We start from the raw sequence: 21,028 nt of genomic DNA, 5'->3' as shown, positions 1-21,028 counted from the left end.
CGTCTAGGGTCCGTCTACGGAGGCGGACATCAGAAGTCACTCGCTGCCTTAAACAGCACTGCGAAATGCGATGGCAGCGAATAGGAAACTTTTTCCACAAAGGTGGCGCAGTAGGGAATCATAGGAGTGGGGAGAAATACTGTGTCCGCAAACAAACACTCGGTGCGGGAGCGACCGTAAAGGCATTTTCCACATACAATCGCACCCATCAGACACCGCGCCGAGTGTAAACTTTGTTTGCGCGTTTAATACGCGAGCCCTGAGAGCGAGTCTTGCAAGGCAGTCGATACAGAGGCAACCGCTAGTCTTCAGGCGCGAAACTCAGAAACTCTTTTATTGAATATTAGTTACTAAACTTCATTTCTGACGTAGAAAATACTAGGAGGTACCTACGGTTCATCAGGACTTTAATACCATACCATCGCTATGCAGCAAACAAGTTAATTCAGAAGGCAATTGAGTGTCGTTAAATTACTGAAGATGTACGAAGGACTACGAAGTTTTCCCATGTAAGCAAACGATTTCGTCCGCACGACAATCTCGCCAGTCTGTGATACGGTGTACTTGGAGCCTGTTTTCATGTAATAGTTGGTCTCACCATGTTCTCAAATGTCATTAACTGTTTGAGAGGAATGGTGTCGCAATATTAAATTGTTACTGTTTTGCGATATTTGACGATAAACGCATCGTAATGGTGCCATGGGGCTTACTTCAAATAAATTAGAAATACGCTGTTCCACTTACAACCACAGGGAGCCTGAAGAATCCAATACAGTGCAAAAGCTGCTACGAGGTACGACATCTGCGAGAGATTCACAGAAAACAGGGAGGAGGAAGTCCTACGCGTCATTTCATTAAGATAATCCACGTAAAGGTTAGCTTAACTATTCTATTTCACAGAAACTGGTACACATATTTCACCAAGATCTGCAGCGAATTTGGCCGTGCCGTTTCGTTTTCGAGCAGCTCAGTGTTTACGATCTCATAGCTCCTGAATAATGACACAGTTTTGTAGGGACAATAGGCGGCATATGTAGATACTGTCTGCGAAATGTGTTGCTAATAAAGTTAGTAACAAAAAAGGAATAAATGTAAAGCTCATGCATGATGCAGCAATTTTTGATGCATCTCAGTGTTTATGACATAATATTCTCAGCTGTGTGTTGTCCAACAATATAATTTTGTAGGTAGATTCATTGCTATATGTGAATATTGTCTGTGAACACGGATGCAGTTTGTAGTAAAGAAGTGTTATACTAAAACTTATTGCCAGATCGAGCATGAACAACGAAAATAAAGTAAGCGATAAGAATACTGGATGAATAAAGTCTTGATATTCGCGTATCATGGGTTAGACTCTTCTTTCGCCTCCCCTCCCCCCCTCACTCTTTTGGTGTGTAGATGCTTCTTGTCCCCATAGTGATTGTTTCCAGACAGTAAGTCATATGTGTAGGAAGTTAGAATGAAATCGGTCCAGTATTCCAGGAAGAGATGTGGAACATACATTCTACATATATATTTTCACTTCTGTATTGTGTGTGGGTTCTGATGTTTCTGTGTTGTTTAAGCTTTGAAACAATAATAATAAGAGCAACTGATAATAGATGCAGAGGAGACATATCAAGCTAAAACTAAAAAAAGGTCGCTACACTATGCACACATTGATTACCAAAAAGGTTTTGATAGTGTACCCCACTCATGGTTAATACAAATATTGGAAATATACAAAGTAGATCCTAAACTGATACAGTTCCTAAACATAGTAATGAAAAATTAGAAAACCACACTTAATATCCAAACAAATTCAAATAATATCACATCACAGCCAATACAGATTAAGCATGGAATATACCAAGGAGACTCATTAAGTCCTTTCTGGTTCTGCCTTGCTCTGAACCCACTATCCAACATGCTAAATAACACTAATTATGGATATAATATTACTGGAACATACCAACACAAAATCACACATTTGCTATACATGGATGATCTAAAACTACTGGCAGCAACAAATCAACAACTCAACCAATTAGTAAAGATAACAAAAGTATTCAGCAATGATATAAATATGGCTTTTGGAACAGACAAATGTAAGAAAAATAGCATAGTCAAGGGAAAACACACTAAACAAGAAGATTACATATTAGATAACCACAGCGACTGCATAGAAGCGATGGAAAAAACAGATGCCTATAAATATCTAGGATACAGACAAAAAATAGGAATAGATTATACAAATATTAAAGAAGAACTAAAAGAAAAATATAGGCAAAGACTAACAAAAATACTGAAAACAGAATTGACAGCAAGAAACAAGACAAAAGCTATAAATACCTATGCTATACCAATATTGACCTACTCATTTGGAGTAGTGAAATGGAGTAACACAGACCTAGAAGCACTCAATACACTTACACGATCACAATGCCACAAATATAGAATTCATCACATACATTCACCAACAGAAAGATTCACATTAAGCAGAAAGGAAAGAGCAAGGGGATTTATTGACATAAAAAACCTACATTATGGACAGGTAGACAATTTAAGAAAATTCTTTATAGAACAAGCAGAAACTAGCAAAATACACAAAGCAGTCACTCACATAAATACATCGGCTACACCACTGTATTTTCATAACCACTTATACAACCCTTTAGATCACATAACATCAACAGATACGAAGAAAGTAAATTGGAAAAAGAAAACACTACATGGCAAGCACCCATATCATCTAACACAGCCACACATCGATCAAGACGCATCCAACACATGGCTAAGAAAAGGCAATATATACAGTGAGACGGAAGGATTCATGATTGCAATACAGGATCAAACAATAAACACCAGATATTACAGCAAGCATATTATTAAAGATCCCAATACCACAACAGATAAATGCAGACTTTGCAAACAACAAATAGAAACAGTAGATCACATCACAAGCGGATGTACAATACTAGCAAATACAGAATACACCAGAAGACCTGACAATGTAGATAAATAATACATCAACAACTTGCCATACAACATAAAAACTAATAGAGCAACACGTTCCCACATACAAGTATGCACCACAAAATGTACTGGAGAATGATGAATACAAATTATACTGGAACAGAACCATTATAACAGATAAAACAACACCACATAAGAAACCTGACATCATACTCACCAATAAAAAGATGAAATTAACACAACTAATCGAAATATCCATACCCAATACAACAAATATACAGAAGAAAACAGGAGAAAAAATTGAAAAATGCATCCAACTGGCTGAGGAAGTCAAGGACATGTGGCATCAGGATAAAGTTGACATTATGCCAATTATACTATCAACTACAGGAGTCATACCACACAATATCCACCAGTACATCAACGCAATACAGCTACATCCAAACGTATATATACAACTACAGAAATCTGTAATTATTGATACATGTTCAATTACCCGAAAGTTCCTAAATGCAATGTAACATATACCGTACAGTTAAAAGGAAGTCACGCTTGATCAAGGTCCGCGTCACTTTCCATTTTTAACCAGACATGACGTCTGAGAAAGAAAAGAAATAATACTAATAATATCTACAATTACTAGTTTCTCTAGAATAAAATTCAAGATGTTTATACGCACAATTCCCTACGCTGCCAACAGATGGTTTTACTTGTTACTTTTACTGAACATAGGCACATATATTAAAATACTTTAAACTGAATTATCAAATGATATTCACAAATATACTAACAAAAATTATGCTGTATCTTAATGTTTAGGAAATGTATGTCTTAAAAGTATGTTAGTGTCAGTAACTAACTTTATGATTGCAATAAGCTGGGAGGGGCGCTACGCTGCTGATAGAAGATGAAGACTTAAGTTCCGCTTGAATGCTGGGTGGTTTTGGAAGAGACGCAGGTTATAAGGCAGTTTATTCTGCTGTGTTATGGTAGAAATGGAGGAGGGGGCAGAGAAGGAACCAAGATGCTGATCTGGTATTGCAGCTATGGAAGGATGATAAGTATTTGAAATGCGACGGGAGGTACTAGGACTGAGGTTGTATACGGGAGATACTGACGAGAAGACTGGAGTAGTGCACAGAGCTTGTGAAGATGACGCCACATATCGGATCGGAGAGAGACTGGCTGAGTACTGTAAGTACTGACACAGTCAAATAGACAAATGTTGCAAACATATCTACGCAAGCGGATGACGGGGGAGCGCAATACATACAGGGTGTTACAAAAAGGCACGGCCAAACTTTCAGGAAACATTCCTCACACACAAAGAAAGAAAATTTGTTATGTGGACATGTGTCCGGAAACGCTTACTTTCCATGTTAGAGCTCTTTTTATTACTTCTCTTCTAATCACATTAATCATGGAATGGAAACACATAGCAACAGACCGTACCAGCGTGGCTTCAAACACTTTGTTACAGGAAATGTTCAAAATGTCCTCCGTTAGCGAGGATACATGCATCCACCCTCCGTCGCATGGAATCCCTGATGCGCTGATGCAGCCCTGGAGAATGGCGTATTGTATCACAGCCGTCCACAATATGAGCACGAAGAGTTTCTACATTTGGTACCGGGGTTTGCGTAGACAAGAGCTTTCAAATGCCCCCATAAATGAAAGTCAAGAGGGTTGAGGTCAGGAGAGCGTGGAGGCTATGGAAGTGGTCCGCCTCTACCAATCCATCGGTCACCGAATCTGTTGTTGAGAAGCGTACGAACACTTCGACTGAAATGTGCAGGAGCTCCATCGTGCATGAACCACATGTTGTGTCGTACTTGTAAAGGCACATGTTCTAGCAGCACAGGTAGAGTATTGCGTATGAAATCATGATAACGTGCTCCACTGAGCGTAGGTGGAAGAACATGGGGCCCAATCAAGACATCACCAACAATGCCTGCCCAAACTTTCACAAAAAAAAATCTGTGTTGATGACGTGAATGCACAATTGCGTGCGGATTCTCGTCAGCCCACACATGTTGATTGTGAAAATTTACAATTTGATCTCATTGGAATGAAGCCTCATCCGTAAAGAGAACATTTGCACTGAAAAGAGGATTGACACATTGTTGGATGAACCATTCGCAGAAGTGTACCCGTGGAGGCCATTCAGCTGCTGATAGTGCCTGCACACGCTGTACATGGTACGGAAACAACTGGTTCTCCAGTAGCACTCTCCATACAGTGACGTGGTCAACGTTACCTTGTACAGCAGCAACTTCTCTGACGCCGACATTAGGGTTATCGTCAACTGCACGAAGAATTGCCTCGTCCATTGCAGGTGTCCTCGTCGTTCTAGGTCTTCCCCAGTCGCGAGTCATAGGCTGGAATGTTCCGTGCTCCCTAAGACGCCGATCAATTGCTTCGAACGTCTTCCTGTCGGAACACCTTCGTTCTGGAAATCTGTCTCGATACAAACGTACCGCGCCACGGCTATTGCCCTGTGCTAATCCATACACCAAATGGGCATCTGCGAACTCCGCATTTGTAAACATTGCAATGACTTCAAAACCACGTTCGTGATGAACACTAACCTGTTGATGCTACGTACTGATGTGCTTGATGGTAGTACTGTAGAGCAATGAGTCGCATGTCAACGCAAGCACCGACATCAACATTACCTTCCTTCAATTGGGCCAACCGGCGGTGAATCGAGGAAGTACAGTACATACTGATGAAACTAAAATGAGCATTAACATGGAAATTAAGCGTTTCCGGACACATGTCCACATAACATATTTTCTTTATTTGTGTGTGAGGAATGTTTCCTGAAAGTTTGGCCGTCCCTTTTTGTAACACCCTGTATGCCGCCACCCTTCCTCCGTCACATTCTAGAGACCGACTTCTGATTCCATACTCAGCATTCGAACTGGGTACCTCCGCAGTCGAGCTCCGTAGCATGTAAGAGACGTCGGCCATAGAGGCAGGTCACGTATTCGGCTTTGTCGGATCTTCTCAGAATGCAGACGTGGCCTTCCACTTGCGTTCCTACGTCTCATTGATTGCCCTCTGCCTGGGCGCCGGTTCTACCACTCGCAGCAGGGAGGAGAGAACGCGATATTAAAACTCGGCAGACCGGAAATGAATACGGAGATGGTAACGCACCGCGCCACCCTTCTTTGAAATTGCGAGGGTCGGACGTTATTACACGGGGAGATGTGCCGGTAATCGAGGCTGCTCATGTGTGAGGATATCAGCACTCGTCAGATGGGCAATACCCCACATTCTCCTTCCGGGACGCATCAGTCTTCGGATAACGTGCTCCCTTTCACTTTCGTAACGAAGACATGCGATAGAGATACGCACTAATATACTGGGTGATCAAAAAGTCAGTATAAATTTGAAAACTTGATAAACCACGGAATAATGTAGATAGAGAGGTAAAAATTGACACACATGCTTGGAATGACATGGGGTTTTATTAGAACCAAAAGAAAAAAACAAAGTTCACAATATGTCCGACAGATGGCGCTGGACAGCAAAACGTCAGCGACTGCGCATGACAATCGTGTATAAACGGATCTGTAATGAGAGAGAGAATCAGATGCGCCAGCAGTCGTAGCATGTTGACGTTACTTGAAAAGGCGCTTTTAGTGAAGCTGTATTATTAGAATTGGGAATGTGCTAATTCAGCGTTACGATCCTATCGCCATAGGAAGGGGATTAGAACGGGTAAAGGTCCGTTGACAAATGCAGCTGTGGCGAGAATAATTCCGAAGTTCGAAGCCACGGGTTGTTTAGACGATAGACCCTGTAGTGGCCCACCGAGCACAAGACGTAATGCTGCTGAGACAGTTCAGGAAGAAATGGAGGCTGTAGCGGGTTCGTCTGTGCACGGGGAAGTCAGCACTCGTGCAGTCGCACGTCGCACCGGCATACACTACTGTTTGGTAGGAACTTAGGCGTACCCTCCGATGCTATCGGTACAAAATCCATCGGCATCATGAACTGTTACCTGGTGATTTAGTGAAGCGGAGGGCATTTGCGGTGTGGGCGTTTCAAAAGATGGCGGAAGATGACGATTGGTTGAGTAACGTGTTGTGGACCGACGAAGCTCATTTCACGCTCAGAGGGTCTGTCAACGCCCACAACTGCAGAAGTTGAGCTACCGAAAATCCTAGAACTGTCGTGGAAACTCCATGGCACGACAAGAAAGTCACGGTATGGGTTGGATTTACCACATCTACCGTTATCGCGCCTTTTTCTTTGAGGAAATGCTTGATTCTGGTTTTGTAACTGCTACCGTGACGGGTGAGAGGTACGCCGATATGTTACAGAATCGCATCATCCCCAGCCTGGCTGATAAACACCTGTTGGAACGTACGATGTTTATGCGGGATGGCGCTCCTCCCCATAATGCTAGACGCGTGAAAGATCTCTTGCGCGCGTCGTTTGGTGCTGATCGTGCGCTCAGCCGCCACTTTCGTCATGCTTGGCCTCCCAGGTCCCCAGACCTCAGTCCGTGCGATTATTGGCTTTGGTGTTACCTGAAGTCGCAAGTGTATCGTGATCGACCGACATCTCTAGGGATGCTGAAAGTCAACATCCGACGCCAGTGCCTCACCAAAACTCCGGACACGCTTTACAGTGCTGTCCAAACATTATTCCTCGACTACAGCTATTGTTGAGGAATGATGGTGGACATATTGAGCATTTCCTGTAAAGAACATCATCTTTTCTTTGTCTTACTCTGTTATGCTAATTATTGCTATTCTGATCAGATGAAGCGCCATCTGTCGGACATTTTTTGAACTTTTGTATTTTTTTGTTTCTAATAAAACCCCATGTCATTCCAAGCATGTGTGTCAATTTGTACCTCTCTATCTACATTATTCTGTGATTTATTCAGTATTCAAATTTATACTGACGTTTTGATCACCCGGTGTCTTTTTCCGTGTTAACTGCAAACCCGAGTATCGCTGTCCGCTAGTGACGCACGGCTCCTGCAACAGGAATCAACCCGACTGCTGGCGCGCTCGGAACGCCAAATTCGCTGACGCCAGCCCCGCGGCTGATTACGCCGGGACGTCGACGGCGCAACTGCCGTCGCATCACGTGTCGTCGGCGCGGTTATCTGCGGGGGTGGCGTCGCGTCGCGCCGCGTCGCCTCCCGTGGGCGGCGGCCTCATCGGGGATGCGCGACGGGAACAGGACGGGACAGGGCAGAACAGAGCGGGGTCAGGGTGGGACGCCGCCGACGCGCCGCCCCCACTGCTTCATCAGTCACGCCACAGGGCGCGCCCAAAGTCCGGGGAAGGGGGCGCCACGGGGCGTGACGAACCGCTCGCAAGTCGCTCTGACGGCTCCCAGGGAGTTTCGCCTCGTCCGTGTAACGGGTGCAATTATTATCTTTGCCCAGGTACACAGGATGTTAAAAAATGGCTCTGAGCACTAAGGGACCTAACATCTGTGGTCATCAGTCCCCTAGAACTTAGAACTACTTAAACCTAACTAACCTAAGGACATCACACACAGCCATGCCCGAGGCAGGATTCGAACCTGCGACCGCAGCAGTCACGCGGTTCCGGACTGAGCGCCTAGAAACGCACGGCCACCACGGCCGGCAGACAGGATGTTAAAAAGACTATGTATTGGTAATGAAAGTAAGATTTAAATCAAGATATGGTGCGAGGCTTTAGTTGACCTGCACCAGTCTGGGCTAGAGTTCTAAAATTTCCGTGTAATTCCGTAAGTAAGCACAGAATACGGTAGTTTTTCTAGAACTTTTGGTCAGTTAACGTTGATGCATTACGAACGTGGGTGCACTCAGCGACTATTATGTGATCTATAAATGATAGAGCGCAGCAATCAGTCGTCCTTTTTTATAGGTTTTATTTGGTTCAAATGGCTCTGAGAACTATGGGACTTAACTTCTGAGGTCATCAGTCCCCTAGCACTTACAACTACTTAAAACCTAACTAACCTGAGGACATCACACACATTCATGCCCGAGGCAGGATTCGAACCTGCGACCGTAGCAGGAGCGCGATTCTGGACTGAAGCGCCTAGAACCGATCGGACACATAGGCTGGCAATTCACATTTACCAGATAGGAGATTAATCAAGATGGCTAGATCCAAACAATCACTGTGGTAATCCTTGTTGTTTGGCCTATGCACGACATTAATTGGTTGTTGTTGTTGTTGTGGTCTTCAGTGCTGAGACTGGTTTGATGCAGCTCTGCATGCTACTCTATCCTGTGCAAGCTTCTTCGTCTCCCAGTACCTACTGCAACCTACATCGTTCTGAATCTGCTTAGTATATTCATCTCTTGGTCTCCCTCTACGATTTTTACCCTCCACGCTGCCCTCCAATACTAATCCCTTGATGCCTCAGAACATGTCCTACCAACCGGTCCCTTCTTCTTGTCAAGTTGTGCCACAAACTCCTCTTCTCCCCAATTCTATTCAATACCTCCTCATTAGTTATGTGATCTACCCATCTAATCTTCAGCATTCTTCTGTAGCACCACATTTCGAAAGTATCTATTCTCTTCTTGTCCAAACTATTTATCGTCCGTGTTTAACTTCCATACATGGCTACACTCCATACAAATACTTTCAGAAATGACTTCCTGACACTTAAATCTATACTCGATGTTAACAAATTTCTCTTCTTCAGAAACGCTTTTCTTGCCATTGCCAGACTACATTTTATATCTTCTCTACTTCGACCATTATTTGGTATCAGATGTAATAAACATATTAATGAAATGCGAAGTACTAGTTCATAGGATTTGTTGTCCTGGAAAAAGCTTACGATGGTGTAAAATGGAGCGAAATGTTATAAACTGTGATGGACATAATAGCGAGCTATAGGGAGAGATGGATAATACACAATACGTGCAATAGCGAAGGGGGAACAATGAGAATAGAAGACTAATAACAAACTGCTCATATGAAAAAGGATGTGAGACTGACATGTAGTCTGTCGTCCCTGTTTTTCAATCTGCACGTCGAGGCAGCAATAAGAAAAGTAAAAGAAAAGTTCAAGAGTCGGATTAAAATTCACTGTGGAAGGATATCAATGATAAGACTCACCGATGACGTTGTTAGCCTTAGCGAAAGTGACGAAGTATTACACGACTTGTTGAGTGGAATGAAAAGTCTATTGAGTACAGAATGTGGTTCTGAGAGTAAACAGTAGAAAGACGAAAGTAATGAGGAGTGGGAGAAGTCAGACTAGCCATAAATCTAGCATCAAAATTTGGGGAGATGAAAAAGACTAAATTAACAAATCCTGTTGCCTCGGAAGCAAACTAACACATGACGATCGAGACAAGGAGGACAAAAATAGAAGATTAGCACAGGAAAAGAGGGCCTAGCATCAAACATCGACCTTAATCTAAGGAAGAAATTTCTGCATTTCTGCATTTCTGCATTTGGGGTACAGCACTGTATGGAAGTGTCATGGACAACCGGAAAAGAAGAAGATCGGAGCGTTTGACATGTGGTGCTATAGAAGCATGTTCAAAGGAATGAGAAAGGCCTTTGCAGAATCGGCGAAGAAACGAACATTCGTAAAACTGTCACAAGAAGGGACAGGAAGATAGGAATTGTGTTAAGAGATCAGTGAATAACTTCCTTGGCGCTGGCGAGAGCTGTAAAGAATAAAAACTACTAGGGAAGACAAAAATTGGCATACATTCTAAAAATAAATGAGGACGTAGGGTGCAACTGTCGCTCTCAGGTGAAGAGGTTGGCGGCGTTGAACCAGCCAGAACATTGATGTCTCAATACGCAAACACCTAAAACTTGCACCGGAAATATTGCACAAATGGAAAGTCCTCTTGATGGGCCGTTTTCACAGAAACGATTGGTGGTGCGGGACTCATATTGGCAGCCAGATTGTAATAGTACTTAGAAAGTGTATTTTTTATACAAACATACACTTTTTCAAATAGAACGCAGTCTACTGGAATATAGAACCGCTCGCTCGACGAAAGATCCGTACCTAAAGATCGGAAAGTTGCACATGTCACACCAATATTCAAGAAAGGCAGTAGGAGTAATCCAGCAGACTACAGGTCCATATCATTAACGCCGATATGCAGCAGGACCTTTTAACGTATATTGTGTTCGAACACCATAAATTACCTCGAAGAGAAGGGCCAACTTACACAGTCACACGGATTTAGAAAACATCGTTCTTCTGAAACACATCTGGCTCTTTACTCACAATGAGTTTTGAGTGTTATCGACAAGGAATTTGAGAATTATTCCGTATTTCTAGATTCCAGAAGGCTTTTGACACCATACCTCACAAGCTGCTAGTAATCAAACTGCGTGCTTATGGAACATCGTCTCAGTTATGCGACTGGATTCGTGAATTCCTGTCAGGTGTGTATCATTTACAAGTCGTGGATGTAGTTGTGAAACGGAACAGTGACTGTAATTTTCCCTTTTTGTTTATGACCGTACATTTAAAAAAAAAAACTTTGGACTATTTCAACTACATCAGTGAGCCAAAACACTGCGACCGCTCGCTTACCAGAGCGTTGGTCCATCTTTGAAACGCAGTACAGTACCAATGATACTGACGTAGATTCGACAAGTTCTTGTTTGGTTTCCGGAAGTGCGTGGTATCAGATATATACGCAGAGGTCCCGAAGTTCCCGTAAATTACGGACCACTGGTTTGTGGGCGCTGAGATGGCGCCAGATAGCGTCCCAGATGTAGTCCATCCGGTTCGCGTCTGGGGAATTTGGTGGCCAAGACGCCAACATGAGTTCTCTATCATGCTTCTGTACGGTGTTGACCTTGTGGCAAGGACAGATGTCATGCTGGAAGGTGCAATCGCCTTCGGGGAATACATCAGACGTGAGGAGATGCAGGTGGTCCGCAATAATACTCACTTCATCCATAGCTGCCGTACTGCTTTCAGTTTGTTAGACAGATCCTACAGAAGCTCAGGTGAATGTTCCCGACAACGTAATACTGTGTGCGTCTGTGGCACTGTACATGATTCGAACAGCCATTCGATGTGGGTGATGGTGCATCAGGACACGACTGTCAGTCTGGTGTAACAAGAAATGTGATTCATCCGACCGGGCGACACATCTCCATTGATCCACGATCCAAACATTCGGTCTCAATAATGTCTAAGATGAGTCAGTTGTGTTCCTACTACAACATTAATCAGCTCCGGTTAATGACGTAAGAGCATAAAAGTGCAACGATATTTTTCTTAATGCTTTGGAAACAAATACCAACACCAGTTGCAATTTCATGACCATATACCACCATCGGTTCAGCCTGAACCAACATGTTCCTGCACAACAAAATTTTTTCTTAATGAGTCGCACCAAATTAAAAGTGTACAGGACATAAAAAACGGAAATCGCACAGTTCCTCATTATACAGGGTAATCAGAAAGAGTCTGAATAGCTTGTTAGTGTGGTACGTGGTAAGTTGTGTTGAGAAATAATAGTTGAGAAAAAAATTCGATACATTGTACCGCTTCCGAGTTAATTAGTATTAAAGATAGCCAGTCAGCCCGTTGCGCGTCTTATTCAAGCGGCCCGCCAGAGACGGTGTCGCCAAACGCGTGCTTCGTTTGATTTTATAAAACTGAACAGGAGAGAGATAGAAAAATTAAATATGGGACGTTAGTAAGGACTGAATCCGATCCAGACGCTGAGCAGTCTCGTGCGCTATCATCTACGCTATGAGAACAACTAAAAGTAGCTGCATCTGGTGGGTCGCCATAATTTGCGCGGCCAACAGCCTGATTGCCCAACTTCAATACTAATTAACTCTGAAACCGCACAATGTAAATAATTTCTTTCTTTACAATTATTTCTCAATACAACCTACGCTGCAATACCCTCACAAGTAAACTAACTAATAATTTGACACGGGCACACTAAAATCTGCCACCAACAGTACAGGAAAATTCGCAGAACTCAGACGCTTAAGAAAACCTGTGATACTCCACCACCGTATTACCTGTCTGTGTTCTCTAAATAACACCAGCAAAGTGTGAGTGCTCCATGCTACAACACAACGACAGTCAATGACGACGCTCCTACCTTAGTTTCTTTATTAATTCCTTCCTTATACCTCCCTTTCTTGATTTCAGAGCTGCACTCTGCAGCCCCATTACGTCATAAAAGTGTAGCAAAAGTGACAAGTAATGTAACTGTAACGTCGAAACCGTAAAACTCGGGACACTTTCGAAATGGCGCAAGTCCCCACGCGGTAATAGTGTGTAAATGTTTTGTATTACCCTTTCAGGTGGACTTTGTACAGAACGAAATCCGGCACAATTTGCATTCCGTTCACGAGCCAGCCTGTGCATATGTTTTTTGCTGTCCGGCGGAACTAATTGGAGGAGAAGCGCTGGGTCACTAATGTGTTGGGAAGTTCGCCATTAAGATCGCTAGCTCGCGCCACTTTGGTGTCGCTTTGCGTTAGCTAATTACTTGATGCATCCCTACCTGTCTAGCTGTCTGGAGACAGACATGTTGTTACGACCTTCTTACACGGAAGTGCTGATGAAAGACACTTATCCCGCCCATTTGTTCTACTAGCTTCACATGGACTACGAGAAGTAACGCTGTCAACTACAGATTGCTCCGATACTTCCTGAAAACGAGAATCGGGCCAGCAGGAAGAAAATATGACGACGAAACCATTACCTACTGATTTACCCACACTCTAGCTGCTTCAGTAAATTTATTCGTTGTTCAATGTCTTTGAAGACTCGGATATGCTAAAAGTTAAAACTATGGGTCTATAAGTACAGGGCTATTACAAATGATTGAAGCGATTTCATAAATTCACTGTAGCTCCATTCATTGACATATGGCCACAACACACTACAGATACGTAGAAAAACTCATAAAGTTTTGTGCGGCTGAAGCCGCACTTCAGGTTTCTGCCGCCAGAGACAAAATGGCGACAGGAGCCGAGAAAGCGTATGTCGTGCTTGAAATGCACTCACATCAGTCAGTCATAACAGTGCAACGACACTTCAGGACGAAGTTCAACAAAGATCCACCAACTGCTAACTCCATTCGGCGATGGTATGCACAGTTTAAAGCTTCTGGATGCTTCTGTAAGGGGAAATAAACGGGTCGGCCTGCAGTGAGAGAAGAAACGGTTGAACGCGTGCGGGCAAGTTTCGCGCGTAGCCCGCGGAAGTCGACGAATAAAGCAAGCAGGGAGCTAAACGTACCACAGCCGACGGTTTGGAAAATCTCACGGAAGAGGCTAAAGCAGAAGCCTCACCGTTTACAATTGCTACAAGCCCTGACACCCGATGACAAAGTCAAAAGCTTTGAATTTTCGGCGCGGTTGCAACAGCTCATGGAAGAGGATGCGTTCAGTGCGAAACTTGTTTTCAGTGATGAAGCAACATTTTTTCTTAATGGTGAAGTGAACAAACACAATGTGCGAATCTGGGCGGTAGAGAATCCTCACGCATTCGTGCAGCAAATTCGCAATTCACCAAAAGTTAACGTGTTTTGTGCAATCTCACGATTTAAAGTTTACGGCCCCTTTTTCTTCTGCGAAAAAAACGTTAGGACACATATCGAACATTTGTGAATGCCTAAAAAAACTTTTTGAGTTTTTGTATGTGTGTGCAAAGCATTGCAAAAATATCTCAAATAATAAAGTTATTGTAGAGCTGTGAAATCGCTTCAATCATTTGTAATAACCCTGTATTTGTCAAAGTCGGTTCATTACGACAAGACTTATTTGGGGTGACAGGTATTTTCAGTTGAAAATGACGGCTAAGGCCAAAAGTGGGTAATCGTAACCTGCCTGTAAACCGAAAGTAAAGAAGTTCATCGTGAAGATGTACAATCATCAAACCATAATACGGTGTGTGGCGGAGGGTACTTCATCTACCACGTTCAATTTTTCTCCTGTATCTGTTCCAATTTGCGCGGAAACGTAGACCGCCGGTAGACCAGCGTATGGGCTCCAATATTTCCGATTTATCTTTGTGACCATTTTGCGATATGTTTCTGGAAGGGAATAGCACCTTACTTGACTATTTTTGGTACTTGTGTACTCGGTATTTTAGTGGGAAACCTCTCTGTCACACACAATGTCTGTTCTCTCACGTCTCCCGATGGAGTTTGATGAACATCTATATGAAGTTCTCGTGCTTATTAAACTGAATCATAATGAAATACTGCTTGCTTTTCTCTGTTAACCCTATCGGGTAAGAATTTAATTCTCTGGTGAGCAGTACTAAATAATAGTTCGACGATTTTGTAAGGTGCTTTTTCCTTTGTTGAATTAAATTTCCTTATAATTGTTTCAGTAAATCTCAGTGTGGCATCTGTCTTTACCACAACAAGGTTTATGTACGTAAAACAACTCAAGACCGAGTCCTGTAGACATTTTAAGGTTTTTACTGTTTTCTGTCATTTTACTGTTTGCGAATCTTTTATTTGAACACTCATGGATGCTCCCACCCATTTATTAGCGGTACAATACATTTGTTCATGGTTCGGTGTAGTTTTCTTGCGTTTCCGTGACTCAAACGCGTTACTGCTCTCTATGATGTAGAGACTGTCTGGAGGTTTAAAAATAACATATATTTTCTCTGTGAAAACATGGCTACAGGCTGGCAGTTCACATAAATAGATTATTTAAAATCTAAATCCTTAACTAAATTTGATAAATGTCTCCTAACCACTAATATTCTGCCTGCTCAGAAGTATGTCTGTAGAACTGGAGGAGTGTCGAACAAAAATTATTTCAGTTCAACACTTTTCTCATATACCACCACCTTCAGTTCTGAAGGTAGGTTGTTAAAGTATTTTTGTTACTGCTTACGTTACGTTGCTCCATTCTTTGCAAGAGTAAGATTAAGATGCGGCTAGTGGGGGTAATTATAGTGTTGCATTTATGAATGTTACTATGATTGTCAAATTGTGCCTAATTACTTTCAACGAGCTTTTTAAGAGACAGTATTTTGAAGCTGTGTTAGTGTACCTTTTTTTTCCTTCATGAAGGTTGAGGGTAGGCGTTAGATATTATCGTTATTATCCTTACAGTATGCTTTTGTGCGGTGAGTACTTTGTGTCTTTATGCTGAATTGCCACAGATAATTCCTTATGGCTCTGGAAACCACGCTCATAGCATCCGCGTCTCACATGAGTTATGGCACTTGTCCTTGCGTAGCCATAGTGCAGTTATCGATGGAAAACGACTGAGAAATGGTTTCTGGTTCGACCTGTTCTTGAGTACTGCTAGAGTGTTTGGGATCCGTACCAGGTCGGATTGAAGGAAGACATCGAAGCAATTCAGAGGCGGGCTGCTACATTTTTTACCGGTAGGTTCAAACAACACATACGTGATACGGAGATGCTTCGAGAACTCAAATGGGAATCGCTGGAGGGAAGGCGACGTTATTTTCGAAAAACAATATTGAGAAAATTTAGAGAACCGGCATTTGAAGCTGACTGCCGAACGATTCTTCTGCCGCCGACATACATTGCGCGTAAGGACCACGAAGATAAGATACGAGAAATTAGAAACAAGGAGGCGTGCAGACATTCGTTTTTTCATCGCTCTATTTGCGAGTGGAACAGGAGGGGAAATGACAAGTAGTGGTACAGGGTACCCTCCGCCACGGTGGCTTGCAGAGCATCTATGCAGATGTAGATGCACAACGTCACTAAGGTGCAGAGCGCACGCGCCACCTGACGGGATGGAAGAAGGCAGTTGTTCAGAGGCGAAGAATTCATACCACACTTTTGAATCCGTATCCAGGCAGCGCATGGGTCACAGTTGTTTTCATCTGAAGCATTCCATTTGGAATAGATCAGTTGGTCCCAGCCATCACAGAGTTTTGCAGAGAACGACGAATTCAATAGAATTTGAACAGAATTGTGTTGATTTATAGTTTCCCACAAGTACATTTGCACATAGCAGATTGGAGTGCAGTAATGCCGTTGATGAAAAACAGACACTATTTAAAAGACTCACCGAATCCACAGTTTTTAACATACGCCAATGAAATTTTGTACTACATTTTAGAGCAAATTAACACATTTACTGGTATGTTCCTTGGATTATGTATGTTTAACGTTTTATATGGAATTTAAAAATTTTGTTTCCAAAAGTAATATATGTAGCTTTTTCTCGGAAACTACTTAAGAGATTTCTACAAAAGTTTCTCTGTTTATTCTCCCTGCGTATAGTAACCTCTTCCCATGTCGTTTATTGAATATATAGATAGAAGAATTTTAATAATATTTTAATTACCATTCTGTAAGTATAATACAACATTCATGCAAAATTCATCATCTACATCTATGTGATTACTCTGCCATTCACAATAAAGTGCCTGATAGAGGGTTCAATGAATCACCTTCAAGCTGTCTCTCTACCGTTCCACTCTCGAACGGCGCGAGGGAAAAATGAGCAGGTAAATTTTTATGTGTGAGCCCTGATTTCTCTTATTTTATCGTAATGATCATTTCTCCCTTTGTAGGTGGGTGCCAACAGAATGTTTTTGCAATCGGAGCAGAAAACTTCTGATTGAAAGTTCATGAGAAGATCCCGTCGTAACGAAAAACGTCTTTGTTTTAATGATTGCCATTCCAACTCAGGTATCAACTCTGTGGCACTATCTCCCCTATTTCACGACAATACAAAACGAACTGCCATTCTTTGAACTTTTTAGATGTCATTCGTCAATCCTACTTGATTCGGATCCCACATCACACAGCAATACTCCAGAATAGGGCGGACAAGCGTGGTGTAAGCAGTCTCTTTAGTAGACCTGTTGCACCTTCAAAGTATTCTGCCAATGAATCGCAGTCTTTGGTTTGCTCTACCCACAACATTATCTATTTGATGGTTCGAATATAGGTCATTTGTAATTGTAATCCGTAAGTATTTAGTTGAATTTACAGCCATCAGATTTGTCTGACTTATCGCTTAATTGAAATTTAGCGGATTTCTTTTTTGTACTCAGGTGAACAACTTCACTCTTTTCTTTATTCAGGGTCAATTGCACGATACAGATATCTTATCTAAATCATTTTGCAATTAGTTTTGGTCATCTGATGATTTCACAAGACGGTAACTGACAGCATCATCTGCAAACAATCTGAGAGGACTACACAGATTGTCTCCTATGTCGTTAACATAGTTCAGGAACAATAGCGGATCTATAACACTTCGTTGGGGAACCCCGGATATTTTTTCTGTTTTACTCGATGACTTTGCGTCTATTACTGCGAACTGTGACCTTTCTGATAGAAAATCAAGAATCTAGTCGCACGTAGTTAGTTTAGAAGAACCATTTTGCCGCATATCTCAGCTTGAGCTCAGAATTACAAACTTTACTCATGAGACAAGATTTACTGGGTTTTTAGACATAAGTGTTCAAAATTTGATAATTCAAGCCTTCATAGATCTTGAGAAAAAGGTACACTCCTGGAAACTGAAATAAGAACACCGTGAATTCATTGTCCCAGGAAGGGGAATCTTTATTGACACATTCCTGGGGTCAGATACATCACATGATCACACTGACAGAACCACAGGCACATAGACACAGGCAACAGAGCATGCACAATGTCGGCACTAGTACAGTGTATATCCACCTTTCGCAGCAATGCAGGCTGCTATTCTCCCATGGAGACGATCGTAGAGATGCTGGATGTAGTCCTGTGGAACGGCTTGCCATGCCATTTCCACCTGGCGCCTCAGTTGGACCAGCGTTCGTGCTGGACGTGCAGACCGCGTGAGACGACGCTTCATCCAGTCCCAAACATGCTCAATGGGGGACAGATCCGGAGATCTTGCTGGCCAGGGTAGTTGACTTACACCTTCTAGAGCACGTTGGGTGGCACGGGATACATGCGGACGTGCATTGTCCTGTTGGAACAGCAAGTTCCCTTGCCGGTCTAGGAATGGTAGAACGATGGGTTCGATGACTGTTTGGATGTACCGTGCACTATTCAGTGTCCCCTCGACGATCACCAGTGGTGTACGGCCAGTGTAGGAGATCGCTCCCCACACCATGATGCCGGGTGTTGGCCCTGTGTGCCTCGGTCGTATGCAGTCCTGATTGTGGCGCTCACCTGCACGGCGCCAAACACGCATACGACCATCATTGGCACCAAGGCAGAAGCGACTCTCATCGCTGAAGACGACACGTCTCCATTCGTCCCTCCATTCACGCCTGTCGCGACACCACTGGAGGCGGGCTGCACGATGTTGGGGCGTGAGCGGAAGACGGCCTAACGGTGTGCGGGACCGTAGCCCAGCTTCATGGAGACGGTTGCGAATGGTCCTCGCCTATACCCCAGGAGCAACAGTGTCCCTAATTTGCTGGGAAGTGGCGGTGCGGTCCCCTACGGCACTGCGTAGGATCCTACGGTCTTGGGGTGCATCCGTGCGTCGCTGCGGTCCGGTCCCAGGTCGACGGGCACGTGCACCTTCCGCCGACCACTGGCGACAACATCGATGTACTGTGGAGACCTCACGCCCCACGTGTTGAGCAATTCGGCGGTACGTCCACCCGGCCTCCCGCATGCCCACTATACGCCCTCGCTCAAAGTCCGTCAACTGCACATACGGTTCACGTCCACGCTGTCGCGGCATGCTACCAGTGTTAAAGACTGCGATGGAGCTCCGTATGCCACGGCAAACTGGCTGACACTGACGGCGGCGGTGCACAAATGCTGCGCAGCTAGCGCCATTCGACGGCCAACACCGCGGTTCCTGGTGTGTCCGCTGTGCCGTGCGTGTGATCATTGCTTGTACAGCCCTCTCGCAGTGTCCGGAGCAAGTATGGTGGGTCTGACACACCGGTGTCAATGTGTTCTTTTTTCCATTTCCAGGAGTGTATATAAACATTAAAAAACGTCAGTTTCAGGAAATACAATGTAAAGTGCACTCTAAAATTTTTCGTGTATCACCTCTTCAGAAGGCCCCAGATTTGTACTCAGGGTCCTCTTTCCCTTTAACGCTCCTCTTCTGGTGTTTTGTTTAACCCTTTCTTTCTTGAACCACGTCTTCAACTGACTTTAGTTGCAAAGAGGCGCTGTAAATCTGCTTTTATGAAGATCTCTCGAGTGAAATTTCCAATCTTAAAGCCTATATTCTCTAATACCTTCATCTTCCCTACGATCCCATCACTATATAGAAGAGCGGCATCGTAACTTTCAGCTGTGACAACTTTAGCAGATGAAAACGTGGTTTTATGACATCGTTGATGTGTGAGTGAATTTAGAGACTCATTTGGATTGTGGATTTTGCCGTGATCACACGTTTTTAGAAGTTCAGTGTCGGTCAGAAAGTAAGTGGGCTTGATAATGTCCAGGATATTGTCTGGAAGCCTTTCCTTGTGAATGTGGGGGTTGTTATCCACCTAAGCCTGTAGACATTTACACCAGCTAAAATTGGTTCAATTCGCTCTAAGCATTATGGGAGTTAACATCTGAGGTCATCAGTCCTTTAGACTTAGAACTACTTAAACCTGACTAACCTAAGGACATTACACACATCCTTGCCCGAGGCAGGATTCGAACCTGCGACCGTAGCGGTCCTGTGGTCCCGGACTGAAGCGCCTAGAACCGCTCGAACCGGCACCAGCTAAAGTGGCACTGTTGACAAATGCGATGTCCATCTGTTGAGACCATTTGGAAATATGTGGTCCATACTGCACTTTTCGTGTCACTTGTACTGGATAGGCTCTGGCATTATTGAGTGATGGAAGAATCGAACACTAGCGCAAATCTCCGTTAGTAGTACAAGGCAAAACAAAAACTGCTTCTTCATAAAAAACAGCTGGTTTGTTGAATGACATTTTCACTCTGCAGCGGAGTGTGCGCTGATATCAAACTTCCTGGCAGAAAAACTGTGTGCCGGACCGAGACTCGAACTCGGGAGTTTTGCCTTTCGCAGGCAAGTGCTCTACCAACTGAGCTACCCAAGCACGGCTCACGCCCCGTCCTCACAGCTTTACTTCTGCCAGTACCTCGTCTCCGACCTTCCAAATTTCACAGAAGCTCTCCTGCGAACCCTGCAGAACTAGC

The 21,028-nt window shown here is 43.5% G+C and overlaps 1 protein-coding gene across 6 annotated transcripts in view; it reads left to right on the top strand.

Moving 5' to 3' along the window:
* LOC126092418 (sorbin and SH3 domain-containing protein 1) overlaps positions 1-21,028 on the top strand; it is a 1,056,812-nt gene that overhangs the window by 260,851 nt on the left and 774,933 nt on the right. The window lies entirely within an intron of this gene.

Source organism: Schistocerca cancellata, chromosome 1, assembly GCF_023864275.1.
Source record: "Schistocerca cancellata isolate TAMUIC-IGC-003103 chromosome 1, iqSchCanc2.1, whole genome shotgun sequence".
Taxonomy (NCBI): domain Eukaryota; kingdom Metazoa; phylum Arthropoda; class Insecta; order Orthoptera; family Acrididae; genus Schistocerca; species Schistocerca cancellata.
This window is presented reverse-complemented; position numbering and strand designations above follow the sequence as displayed.